General features: G+C 55.7%; 20 non-coding genes across 20 annotated transcripts; all 20 read left to right on the top strand.

Moving 5' to 3' along the window:
- Positions 1–293: 293 nt before the first annotated feature.
- On the top strand, positions 294–409 carry LOC142298055 (U5 spliceosomal RNA). The gene has a single exon (XR_012752273.1). It is a non-coding gene; the product is annotated as a U5 spliceosomal RNA (small nuclear RNA).
- Positions 410–754: 345 nt separating this feature from the next.
- Positions 755–871, top strand: LOC142297852 (U5 spliceosomal RNA). Its single transcript, XR_012752118.1, has one exon. It is a non-coding gene; the product is annotated as a U5 spliceosomal RNA (small nuclear RNA).
- A 345-nt stretch (positions 872–1,216) lies between these two features.
- LOC142297629 (U5 spliceosomal RNA) lies at positions 1,217–1,332 on the top strand. The gene has a single exon (XR_012751906.1). It is a non-coding gene; the product is annotated as a U5 spliceosomal RNA (small nuclear RNA).
- Positions 1,333–1,677: 345 nt separating this feature from the next.
- LOC142297845 (U5 spliceosomal RNA) lies at positions 1,678–1,793 on the top strand. Its single transcript, XR_012752112.1, has one exon. It is a non-coding gene; the product is annotated as a U5 spliceosomal RNA (small nuclear RNA).
- Positions 1,794–2,138: 345 nt separating this feature from the next.
- On the top strand, positions 2,139–2,254 carry LOC142297582 (U5 spliceosomal RNA). Its single transcript, XR_012751861.1, has one exon. It is a non-coding gene; the product is annotated as a U5 spliceosomal RNA (small nuclear RNA).
- A 345-nt stretch (positions 2,255–2,599) lies between these two features.
- On the top strand, positions 2,600–2,715 carry LOC142298054 (U5 spliceosomal RNA). Its single transcript, XR_012752272.1, has one exon. It is a non-coding gene; the product is annotated as a U5 spliceosomal RNA (small nuclear RNA).
- A 345-nt stretch (positions 2,716–3,060) lies between these two features.
- Positions 3,061–3,176, top strand: LOC142298053 (U5 spliceosomal RNA). The gene has a single exon (XR_012752271.1). It is a non-coding gene; the product is annotated as a U5 spliceosomal RNA (small nuclear RNA).
- A 345-nt stretch (positions 3,177–3,521) lies between these two features.
- Positions 3,522–3,637, top strand: LOC142297877 (U5 spliceosomal RNA). Its single transcript, XR_012752143.1, has one exon. It is a non-coding gene; the product is annotated as a U5 spliceosomal RNA (small nuclear RNA).
- A 345-nt stretch (positions 3,638–3,982) lies between these two features.
- On the top strand, positions 3,983–4,098 carry LOC142297581 (U5 spliceosomal RNA). The gene has a single exon (XR_012751860.1). It is a non-coding gene; the product is annotated as a U5 spliceosomal RNA (small nuclear RNA).
- Positions 4,099–4,443: 345 nt separating this feature from the next.
- Positions 4,444–4,559, top strand: LOC142297628 (U5 spliceosomal RNA). Its single transcript, XR_012751905.1, has one exon. It is a non-coding gene; the product is annotated as a U5 spliceosomal RNA (small nuclear RNA).
- Positions 4,560–4,904: 345 nt separating this feature from the next.
- LOC142298052 (U5 spliceosomal RNA) lies at positions 4,905–5,020 on the top strand. Its single transcript, XR_012752270.1, has one exon. It is a non-coding gene; the product is annotated as a U5 spliceosomal RNA (small nuclear RNA).
- Positions 5,021–5,365: 345 nt separating this feature from the next.
- LOC142298051 (U5 spliceosomal RNA) lies at positions 5,366–5,481 on the top strand. Its single transcript, XR_012752269.1, has one exon. It is a non-coding gene; the product is annotated as a U5 spliceosomal RNA (small nuclear RNA).
- Positions 5,482–5,826: 345 nt separating this feature from the next.
- LOC142298050 (U5 spliceosomal RNA) lies at positions 5,827–5,942 on the top strand. Its single transcript, XR_012752268.1, has one exon. It is a non-coding gene; the product is annotated as a U5 spliceosomal RNA (small nuclear RNA).
- A 345-nt stretch (positions 5,943–6,287) lies between these two features.
- LOC142297627 (U5 spliceosomal RNA) lies at positions 6,288–6,403 on the top strand. The gene has a single exon (XR_012751904.1). It is a non-coding gene; the product is annotated as a U5 spliceosomal RNA (small nuclear RNA).
- Positions 6,404–6,748: 345 nt separating this feature from the next.
- On the top strand, positions 6,749–6,864 carry LOC142297881 (U5 spliceosomal RNA). The gene has a single exon (XR_012752147.1). It is a non-coding gene; the product is annotated as a U5 spliceosomal RNA (small nuclear RNA).
- A 345-nt stretch (positions 6,865–7,209) lies between these two features.
- Positions 7,210–7,325, top strand: LOC142297580 (U5 spliceosomal RNA). The gene has a single exon (XR_012751859.1). It is a non-coding gene; the product is annotated as a U5 spliceosomal RNA (small nuclear RNA).
- Positions 7,326–7,670: 345 nt separating this feature from the next.
- LOC142297626 (U5 spliceosomal RNA) lies at positions 7,671–7,786 on the top strand. The gene has a single exon (XR_012751903.1). It is a non-coding gene; the product is annotated as a U5 spliceosomal RNA (small nuclear RNA).
- A 345-nt stretch (positions 7,787–8,131) lies between these two features.
- On the top strand, positions 8,132–8,247 carry LOC142298049 (U5 spliceosomal RNA). The gene has a single exon (XR_012752267.1). It is a non-coding gene; the product is annotated as a U5 spliceosomal RNA (small nuclear RNA).
- Positions 8,248–8,592: 345 nt separating this feature from the next.
- On the top strand, positions 8,593–8,708 carry LOC142297880 (U5 spliceosomal RNA). Its single transcript, XR_012752146.1, has one exon. It is a non-coding gene; the product is annotated as a U5 spliceosomal RNA (small nuclear RNA).
- A 345-nt stretch (positions 8,709–9,053) lies between these two features.
- On the top strand, positions 9,054–9,169 carry LOC142297579 (U5 spliceosomal RNA). Its single transcript, XR_012751858.1, has one exon. It is a non-coding gene; the product is annotated as a U5 spliceosomal RNA (small nuclear RNA).
- The last annotated feature ends 243 nt before the right edge of the window (positions 9,170–9,412 follow it).

The following is a 9,412-nucleotide window of genomic DNA, read 5'->3' as shown; positions in this document are numbered from 1 at the left end:
CTGACCCCTGTGGCTGCTGCTGGGAGGGAGGCGGTCCTCATTTCAATATTGTGGCCATGGACGGCCCGCTTTTTGGGGAGCAGGAAGCTCGTTTGAAGGGGTGACCCTCTGGTGGAAAGGAGGGCTCAGAGAAGGGAGCAGCCTGGGGAAGATGGCCTCTCGCCGGGCTGGCTGTGTGGTACCGTTTGGTTTAGCCATCATCAACCCCCTGCCTCCCCTTTTCTAGGAGGTCTCCCCGGGCCAAGTGAGGGCTGCGGCCAGGGTGTTAGGTCGGGAGGAGGCCCTTGCCTGATATACTCTGGTTTCTCTTCAGAACGTAAAAATCTTTCGCCTTTTACTAAAGATTTCCGTGGAGAGGAGCAAAACTGAGTTTTATGGCAATTTTTGCATGCTCCAGCTTGCTGGGGTTTCCTTCTTTGGGTTGAACGACAGAATAAGCGGGAGGTGGCTGTAGTGGGAGGCTGACTCCTGTGGCTGCTGCTGGGAGGGAGGCGGTCCTCATTTGAATATTGTGGCCATGGACGGCCCGCTTTTTGGGGAGCAGGAAGCTCGTTTGAAGGGGTGACCCTCTGGTGGAAAGGAGGGCTCAGAGAAGGGAGCAGCCTGGGGAAGATGGCCTCTCGCCGGGCTGGCTGTGTGGTACCGTTTGGTTTAGCCATCATCAACCCCCTGCCTCCCCTTTTCTAGGAGGTCTCCCCGGGCCAAGTGAGGGCTGCGGCCAGGGTGTTAGGTCGGGAGGAGGCCCTTGCCTGATATACTCTGGTTTCTCTTCAGAGCGTAAAAATCTTTCGCCTTTTTACTAAAGATTTCCGTGGAGAGGAGCAAAACTGAGTTTTATGGCAATTTTTGCATGCTCCAGCTTGCTGGGGTTTCCTTCTTTGGGTTGAATGACAGAATGAGCGGGAGGTGGCTGTAGTGGGAGGCTGACTCCTGTGGCTGCTGCTGGGAGGGAGGCGGTCCTCATTTGAATATTGTGGCCATGGACGGCCTGCTTTTTGGGGAGCAGGAAGCTCGTTTGAAGGGGTGACCCTCTGGTGGAAAGGAGGGCTCAGAGAAGGGAGCAGCCTGGGGAAGATGGCCTCTCGCCGGGCTGGCTGTGTGGTACCGTTTGGTTTAGCCATCATCAACCCCCTGCCTCCCCTTTTCTAGGAGGTCTCCCCGGGCCAAGTGAGTGCTGCGGCCAGGGTGTTAGGTCGGGAGGAGGCCCTTGCCTGATATACTCTGGTTTCTCTTCAGAATGTAAAAATCTTTCGCCTTTTACTAAAGATTTCCGTGGAGAGGAGCAAAACTGAGTTTTATGGCAATTTTTGCATGCTCCAGCTTGCTGGGGTTTCCTTCTTTGGGTTGAACGACAGAATGAGCGGGAGGTGGCTGTAGTGGGAGGCTGACTCCTGTGGCTGCTGCTGGGAGGGAGGCGGTCCTCATTTCAATATTGTGGCCATGGACGGCCCGCTTTTTGGGGAGCAGGAAGCTCGTTTGAAGGGGTGACCCTCTGGTGGAAAGGAGGGCTCAGAGAAGGGAGCAGCCTGGGGAAGATGGCCTCTCGCCGGGCTGGCTGTGTGGTACCGTTTGGTTTAGCCATCATCAACCCCCTGCCTCCCCTTTTCTAGGAGGTCTCCCCGGGCCAAGTGAGGGCTGCGGCCAGGGTGTTAGGTCGGGAGGAGGCCCTTGCCTGATATACTCTGGTTTCTCTTCAGAACGTAAAAATCTTTCGCCTTTTACTAAAGATTGCCGTGGAGAGGAGCAAAACTGAGTTTTATGGCAATTTTTGCATGCTCCAGCTTGCTGGGATTTCCTTCTTTGGGTTGAACGACAGAATGAGCGGGAGGTGGCTGTAGTGGGAGGCTGACTCCTGTGGCTGCTGCTGGGAGGAAGGCGGTCCTCATTTGAATATTGTGGCCATGGACGGCCCGCTTTTTGGGGAGCAGGAAGCTCGTTTGAAGGGGTGACCCTCTGGTGGAAAGGAGGGCTCAGAGAAGGGAGCAGCCTGGGGAAGATGGCCTCTCGCCGGGCTGGCTGTGTGGTACCGTTTGGTTTAGCCATCATCAACCCCCTGCCTCCCCTTTTCTAGGAGGTCTCCCCGGGCCAAGTGAGGGCTGCGGCCAGGGTGTTAGGTCGGGAGGAGGCCCTTGCCTGATATACTCTGGTTTCTCTTCAGAGCGTAAAAATCTTTCGCCTTTTACTAAAGATTTCCGTGGAGAGGAGCAAAACTGAGTTTTATGGCAATTTTTGCATGCTCCAGCTTGCTGGGGTTTCCTTCTTTGGGTTGAATGACAGAATGAGCGGGAGGTGGCTGTAGTGGGAGGCTGACTCCTGTGGCTGCTGCTGGGAGGGAGGCGGTCCTCATTTCAATATTGTGGCCATGGACGGCCCGCTTTTTGGGGAGCAGGAAGCTCGTTTGAAGGGGTGACCCTCTGGTGGAAAGGAGGGCTCAGAGAAGGGAGCAGCCTGGGGAAGATGGCCTCTCGCCGGGCTGGCTGTGTGGTACCGTTTGGTTTAGCCATCATCAACCCCCTGCCTCCCCTTTTCTAGGAGGTCTCCCCGGGCCAAGTGAGGGCTGCGGCCAGGGTGTTAGGTCGGGAGGAGGCCCTTGCCTGATATACTCTGGTTTCTCTTCAGAACGTAAAAATCTTTCGCCTTTTACTAAAGATTTCCGTGGAGAGGAGCAAAACTGAGTTTTATGGCAATTTTTGCATGCTCCAGCTTGCTGGGGTTTCCTTCTTTGGGTTGAACGACAGAATGAGCGGGAGGTGGCTGTAGTGGGAGGCTGACTCCTGTGGCTGCTGCTGGGAGGGAGGCGGTCCTCATTTGAATATTGTGGCCATGGACGGCCCGCTTTTTGGGGAGCAGGAAGCTCGTTTGAAGGGGTGACCCTCTGGTTTAAAGGAGGGCTCAGAGAAGGGAGCAGCCTGGGGAAGATGGCCTCTCGCCGGGCTGGCTGTGTGGTACCGTTTGGTTTAGCCATCATCAACCCCCTGCCTCCCCTTTTCTAGGAGGTCTCCCCGGGCCAAGTGAGGGCTGCGGCCAGGGTGTTAGGTCGGGAGGAGGCCCTTGCCTGATATACTCTGGTTTCTCTTCAGAACGTAAAAATCTTTCGCCTTTTACTAAAGATTTCCGTGGAGAGGAGCAAAACTGAGTTTTATGGCAATTTTTGCATGCTCCAGCTTGCTGGGGTTTCCTTCTTTGGGTTGAACGACAGAATGAGCGGGAGGTGGCTGTAGTGGGAGGCTGACTCCTGTGGCTGCTGCTGGGAGGGAGGCGGTCCTCATTTGAATATTGTGGCCATGGACGGCCCGCTTTTTGGGGAGCAGGAAGCTCGTTTGAAGGGGTGACCCTCTGGTGGAAAGGAGGGCTCAGAGAAGGGAGCAGCCTGGGGAAGATGGCCTCTCGCCGGGCTGGCTGTGTGGTACCGTTTGGTTTAGCCATCATCAACCCCCTGCCTCCCCTTTTCTAGGAGGTCTCCCCGGGCCAAGTGAGGGCTGCGGCCAGGGTGTTAGGTCGGGAGGAGGCCCTTGCCTGATATACTCTGGTTTCTCTTCAGAACGTAAAAATCTTTCTCCTTTTACTAAAGATTGCCGTGGAGAGGAGCAAAACTGAGTTTTATGGCAATTTTTGCATGCTCCAGCTTGCTGGGATTTCCTTCTTTGGGTTGAACGACAGAATGAGCGGGAGGTGGCTGTAGTGGGAGGCTGACTCCTGTGGCTGCTGCTGGCAGGAAGGCGGTCCTCATTTGAATATTGTGGCCATGGACGGCCCGCTTTTTGGGGAGCAGGAAGCTCGTTTGAAGGGGTGACCCTCTGGTGGAAAGGAGGGCTCAGAGAAGGGAGCAGCCTGGGGAAGATGGCCTCTCGCCGGGCTGGCTGTGTGGTACCGTTTGGTTTAGCCATCATCAACCCCCTGCCTCCCCTTTTCTAGGAGGTCTCCCCGGGCCAAGTGAGGGCTGCGGCCAGGGTGTTAGGTCGGGAGGAGGCCCTTGCCTGATATACTCTGGTTTCTCTTCAGAGCGTAAAAATCTTTCGCCTTTTACTAAAGATTTCCGTGGAGAGGAGCAAAACTGAGTTTTATGGCAATTTTTGCATGCTCCAGCTTGCTGGGGTTTCCTTCTTTGGGTTGAATGACAGAATGAGCGGGAGGTGGCTGTAGTGGGAGGCTGACTCCTGTGGCTGCTGCTGGGAGGGAGGCGGTCCTCATTTGAATATTGTGGCCATGGACGGCCTGCTTTTTGGGGAGCAGGAAGCTCGTTTGAAGGGGTGACCCTCTGGTGGAAAGGAGGGCTCAGAGAAGGGAGCAGCCTGGGGAAGATGGCCTCTCGCCGGGCTGGCTGTGTGGTACCGTTTGGTTTAGCCATCATCAACCCCCTGCCTCCCCTTTTCTAGGAGGTCTCCCCGGGCCAAGTGAGTGCTGCGGCCAGGGTGTTAGGTCGGGAGGAGGCCCTTGCCTGATATACTCTGGTTTCTCTTCAGAATGTAAAAATCTTTCGCCTTTTACTAAAGATTTCCGTGGAGAGGAGCAAAACTGAGTTTTATGGCAATTTTTGCATGCTCCAGCTTGCTGGGGTTTCCTTCTTTGGGTTGAACGACAGAATGAGCGGGAGGTGGCTGTAGTGGGAGGCTGACTCCTGTGGCTGCTGCTGGGAGGGAGGCGGTCCTCATTTCAATATTGTGGCCATGGACGGCCCGCTTTTTGGGGAGCAGGAAGCTCGTTTGAAGGGGTGACCCTCTGGTGGAAAGGAGGGCTCAGAGAAGGGAGCAGCCTGGGGAAGATGGCCTCTCGCCGGGCTGGCTGTGTGGTACCGTTTGGTTTAGCCATCATCAACCCCCTGCCTCCCCTTTTCTAGGAGGTCTCCCCGGGCCAAGTGAGGGCTGCGGCCAGGGTGTTAGGTCGGGAGGAGGCCCTTGCCTGATATACTCTGGTTTCTCTTCAGAACGTAAAAATCTTTCGCCTTTTACTAAAGATTTCCGTGGAGAGGAGCAAAACTGAGTTTTATGGCAATTTTTGCATGCTCCAGCTTGCTGGGGTTTCCTTCTTTGGGTTGAACGACAGAATGAGCGGGAGGTGGCTGTAGTGGGAGGCTGACTCCTGTGGCTGCTGCTGGGAGGGAGGCGGTCCTCATTTGAATATTGTGGCCATGGACGGCCCGCTTTTTGGGGAGCAGGAAGCTCGTTTGAAGGGGTGACCCTCTGGTGGAAAGGAGGGCTCAGAGAAGGGAGCAGCCTGGGGAAGATGGCCTCTCGCCGGGCTGGCTGTGTGGTACCGTTTGGTTTAGCCATCATCAACCCCCTGCCTCCCCTTTTCTAGGAGGTCTCCCCGGGCCAAGTGAGGGCTGCGGCCAGGGTGTTAGGTCGGGAGGAGGCCCTTGCCTGATATACTCTGGTTTCTCTTCAGAACGTAAAAATCTTTCGCCTTTTACTAAAGATTTCCGTGGAGAGGAGCAAAACTGAGTTTTATGGCAATTTTTGCATGCTCCAGCTTGCTGGGGTTTCCTTCTTTGGGTTGAACGACAGAATGAGCGGGAGGTGGCTGTAGTGGGAGGCTGACTCCTGTGGCTGCTGCTGGGAGGGAGGCGGTCCTTATTTGAATATTGTGGCCATGGACGGCCCGCTTTTTGGGGAGCAGGAAGCTCGTTTGAAGGGGTGACCCTCTGGTGGAAAGGAGGGCTCAGAGAAGGGAGCAGCCTGGGGAAGATGGCCTCTCGCCGGGCTGGCTGTGTGGTACCGTTTGGTTTAGCCATCATCAACCCCCTGCCTCCCCTTTTCTAGGAGGTCTCCCCGGGCCAAGTGAGGGCTGCGGCCAGGGTGTTAGGTCGGGAGGAGGCCCTTGCCTGATATACTCTGGTTTCTCTTCAGAACGTAAAAATCTTTCGCCTTTTACTAAAGATTTCCGTGGAGAGGAGCAAAACTGAGTTTTATGGCAATTTTTGCATGCTCCAGCTTGCTGGGGTTTCCTTCTTTGGGTTGAACGACAGAATGAGCGGGAGGTGGCTGTAGTGGGAGGCTGACCCCTGTGGCTGCTGCTGGGAGGGAGGCGGTCCTCATTTGAATATTGTGGCCATGGACGGCCCGCTTTTTGGGGAGCAGGAAGCTCGTTTGAAGGGGTGACCCTCTGGTGGAAAGGAGGGCTCAGAGAAGGGAGCAGCCTGGGGAAGATGGCCTCTCGCCGGGCTGGCTGTGTGGTACCGTTTGGTTTAGCCATCATCAACCCCCTGCCTCCCCTTTTCTAGGAGGTCTCCCCGGGCCAAGTGAGGGCTGCGGCCAGGGTGTTAGGTCGGGAGGAGGCCCTTGCCTGATATACTCTGGTTTCTCTTCAGAATGTAAAAATCTTTCGCCTTTTACTAAAGATTTCCGTGGAGAGGAGCAAAACTGAGTTTTATGGCAATTTTTGCATGCTCCAGCTTGCTGGGGTTTCCTTCTTTGGGTTGAACGACAGAATGAGCGGGAGGTGGCTGTAGTGGGAGGCTGACCCCTGTGGCTGCTGCTGGGAGGGAGGCGGTCCTCATTTCAATATTGTGGCCATGGACGGCCCGCTTTTTGGGGAGCAGGAAGCTCGTTTGAAGGGGTGACCCTCTGGTGGAAAGGAGGGCTCAGAGAAGGGAGCAGCCTGGGGAAGATGGCCTCTCGCCGGGCTGGCTGTGTGGTACCGTTTGGTTTAGCCATCATCAACCCCCTGCCTCCCCTTTTCTAGGAGGTCTCCCCGGGCCAAGTGAGGGCTGCGGCCAGGGTGTTAGGTCGGGAGGAGGCCCTTGCCTGATATACTCTGGTTTCTCTTCAGAACGTAAAAAGCTTTCGCCTTTTACTAAAGATTGCCGTGGAGAGGAGCAAAACTGAGTTTTATGGCAATTTTTGCATGCTCCAGCTTGCTGGGATTTCCTTCTTTGGGTTGAACGACAGAATGAGCGGGAGGTGGCTGTAGTGGGAGGCTGACTCCTGTGGCTGCTGCTGGGAGGAAGGCGGTCCTCATTTGAATATTGTGGCCATGGACGGCCCGCTTTTTGGGGAGCAGGAAGCTCGTTTGAAGGGGTGACCCTCTGGTGGAAAGGAGGGCTCAGAGAAGGGAGCAGCCTGGGGAAGATGGCCTCTCGCCGGGCTGGCTGTGTGGTACCGTTTGGTTTAGCCATCATCAACCCCCTGCCTCCCCTTTTCTAGGAGGTCTCCCCGGGCCAAGTGAGGGCTGCGGCCAGGGTGTTAGGTCGGGAGGAGGCCCTTGCCTGATATACTCTGGTTTCTCTTCAGAGCGTAAAAATCTTTCGCCTTTTACTAAAGATTTCCGTGGAGAGGAGCAAAACTGAGTTTTATGGCAATTTTTGCATGCTCCAGCTTGCTGGGGTTTCCTTCTTTGGGTTGAATGACAGAATGAGCGGGAGGTGGCTGTAGTGGGAGGCTGACTCCTGTGGCTGCTGCTGGGAGGGAGGCGGTCCTCATTTGAATATTGTGGCCATGGACGGCCTGCTTTTTGGGGAGCAGGAAGCTCGTTTGAAGGGGTGACCCTCTGGTGGAAAGGAGGGCTCAGAGAAGGGAGCAGCCTGGGGAAGATGGCCTCTCGCCGGGCTGGCTGTGTGGTACCGTTTGGTTTAGCCATCATCAACCCCCTGCCTCCCCTTTTCTAGGAGGTCTCCCCGGGCCAAGTGAGTGCTGCGGCCAGGGTGTTAGGTCGGGAGGAGGCCCTTGCCTGATATACTCTGGTTTCTCTTCAGAATGTAAAAATCTTTCGCCTTTTACTAAAGATTTCCGTGGAGAGGAGCAAAACTGAGTTTTATGGCAATTTTTGCATGCTCCAGCTTGCTGGGGTTTCCTTCTTTGGGTTGAACGACAGAATGAGCGGGAGGTGGCTGTAGTGGGAGGCTGACTCCTGTGGCTGCTGCTGGGAGGAAGGCGGTCCTCATTTGAATATTGTGGCCATGGACGGCCCGCTTTTTGGGGAGCAGGAAGCTCGTTTGAAGGGGTGACCCTCTGGTGGAAAGGAGGGCTCAGAGAAGGGAGCAGCCTGGGGAAGATGGCCTCTCGCCGGGCTGGCTGTGTGGTACCGTTTGGTTTAGCCATCATCAACCCCCTGCCTCCCCTTTTCTAGGAGGTCTCCCCGGGCCAAGTGAGGGCTGCGGCCAGGGTGTTAGGTCGGGAGGAGGCCCTTGCCTGATATACTCTGGTTTCTCTTCAGAACGTAAAAATCTTTCGCCTTTTACTAAAGATTTCCGTGGAGAGGAGCAAAACTGAGTTTTATGGCAATTTTTGCATGCTCCAGCTTGCTGGGGTTTCCTTCTTTGGGTTGAACGACAGAATGAGCGGGAGGTGGCTGTAGTGGGAGGCTGACTCCTGTGGCTGCTGCTGGGAGGGAGGCGGTCCTCATTTGAATATTGTGGCCATGGACGGCCCGCTTTTTGGGGAGCAGGAAGCTCGTTTGAAGGGGTGACCCTCTGGTGGAAAGGAGGGCTCAGAGAAGGGAGCAGCCTGGGGAAGATGGCCTCTCGCCGGGCTGGCTGTGTGGTACCGTTTGGTTTAGCCATCATCAACCCCCTGCCTCCCCTTTTCTAGGAGGTCTCCCCGGGCCAAGTGAGGGCTGCGGCCAGGGTGTTAGGTCGGGAGGAGGCCCTTGCCTGATATACTCTGGTTTCTCTTCAGAACGTAAAAATCTTTCGCCTTTTACTAAAAATTGCCGTGGAGAGGAGCAAAACTGAGTTTTATGGCAATTTTTGCATGCTCTAGCTTGCTGGGATTTCCTTCTTTGGGTTGAACGACAGAATGAGCGGGAGGTGGCTGTAGTGGGAGGCTGACTCCTGTGGCTGCTGCTGGGAGGAAGGCGGTCCTCATTTGAATATTGTGGCCATGGACGGCCCGCTATTTGGGGAGCAGGAAGCTCGTTTGAAGGGGTGACCCTCTGGTGGAAAGGAGGGCTCAGAGAAGGGAGCAGCCTGGGGAAGATGGCCTCTCGCCGGGCTGGCTGTGTGGTACCGTTTGGTTTAGCCATCATCAACCCCCTGCCTCCCCTTTTCTAGGAGGTCTCCCCGGGCCAAGTGAGGGCTGCGGCCAGGGTGTTAGGTCGGGAGGAGGCCCTTGCCTGATATACTCTGGTTTCTCTTCAGAGCGTAAAAATCTTTCGCCTTTTACTAAAGATTTCCGTGGAGAGGAGCAAAACTGAGTTTTATGGCAATTTTTGCATGCTCCAGCTTGCTGGGGTTTCCTTCTTTGGGTTGAACGACAGAATGAGCGGGAGGTGGCTGTAGTGGGAGGCTGATTCCTGTGGCTGCTGCTGGGAGGGAGGCGGTCCTCATTTGAATATTGTGGCCATGGACGGCCCGCTTTTTGGGGAGCAGGAAGCTCGTTTGAAGGGGTGACCCTCTGGTGGAAAGGAGGGCTCAGAGAAGGGAGCAGCCTGGGGAAGATGGCCTCTCGCCGGGCTGGCTGTGTGGTACCGTTTGGTT

The sequence above is a fragment of the Anomaloglossus baeobatrachus genome, chromosome 3 (assembly GCF_048569485.1).
Source record: "Anomaloglossus baeobatrachus isolate aAnoBae1 chromosome 3, aAnoBae1.hap1, whole genome shotgun sequence".
In the NCBI taxonomy this organism is placed as follows: Eukaryota; Metazoa; Chordata; class Amphibia; order Anura; family Aromobatidae; genus Anomaloglossus; species Anomaloglossus baeobatrachus.
Note: the sequence above shows the minus strand (reverse complement) of the source record. Positions and strands in the feature narration are given on the sequence as shown.